Below are 998 nucleotides of genomic sequence, written 5' to 3'. Positions count from 1 at the left end.
CTTCAGTCGTAGCATATACGCTGACTACACAGACTCACTTATACTAAAATATTTGAATAAAATAATCAACGTTTTAGTGTACCATATTTTAATAATCACTCATCCCTGTTCCCAACCCCTCGACGCTTCATGGTAAACTCTGAGCACGACAACCAGTATCGCTTTTCCGAAACTTCCGCGGGTTGCAGACTGGCGACTCAAGGTTGCAGGCAGTTGTCATCGTATGCCCCCTTGTCTTTGTCAAGTCACATGTGTCAGTTCAACTCAAATGATTGAAGAGCCGGAATGGACCGTCGAAACGGCACTTTAACTCAATCCATGCGGGGACAACCAAGATAAGCATATTCCGGAATCTGGAGATGGCTGTCTGACGTTTCCCAGGGCAGCAGACACGATGGTGATTTCATCCCTGCATGCCAAGGATCAGACCTCGTATTAATAGCCCAGGTGCTTGGAAACATTAGTGTAGGTGTGTGCGCGCGCGCCGCCCAGATGCGCCAGCGCTACACCAACTGACTCGATACCAGTCCCTGGTAGCGTTATCAAGCGCTTCTCGGGCTCCTCACCGCCGAATCGACCATGACACAGTGATATCATAGCGGAGAGAAAGATGTCAAGGGCGAGATGCTCCATACCAACAGTCCACTAGATATGATGAGTAATGTGTTTGGCTGCCGTATCTGACACAAGATTTCCACTCCTCGCATTGAAAGTAGCTTTGAATGACGGTGTCAATGTACACACGCTCCGAGAGTCTCTTCTCAGGAAGCCTTTCGACACGGCGCCACTTGGAAAGAGGGTAGCCATTGATGCCAATCCGGGAGGGGGGGGGGGGGGTTTGTTAAGACCTTCAGTCTTGAAGCCATATTTAGTTGGCATTGATCGCATGAACAGTGATACGCGAGGACATACACCCTATTGTGACAAATGGTACACCGAAAAGTGATCATAAATGTAATGAATAATAATACTTGAGGTTCTATACACAGAGATATGTG

The sequence above is a fragment of the Verticillium alfalfae genome, genomic scaffold, assembly GCF_000150825.1.
Source record: "Verticillium alfalfae VaMs.102 supercont1.6 genomic scaffold, whole genome shotgun sequence".
In the NCBI taxonomy this organism is placed as follows: Eukaryota; Fungi; Ascomycota; class Sordariomycetes; order Glomerellales; family Plectosphaerellaceae; genus Verticillium; species Verticillium alfalfae.
The sequence above is the reverse complement of the archived record's forward strand: the minus strand, read 5'-3'. Positions refer to the sequence as shown.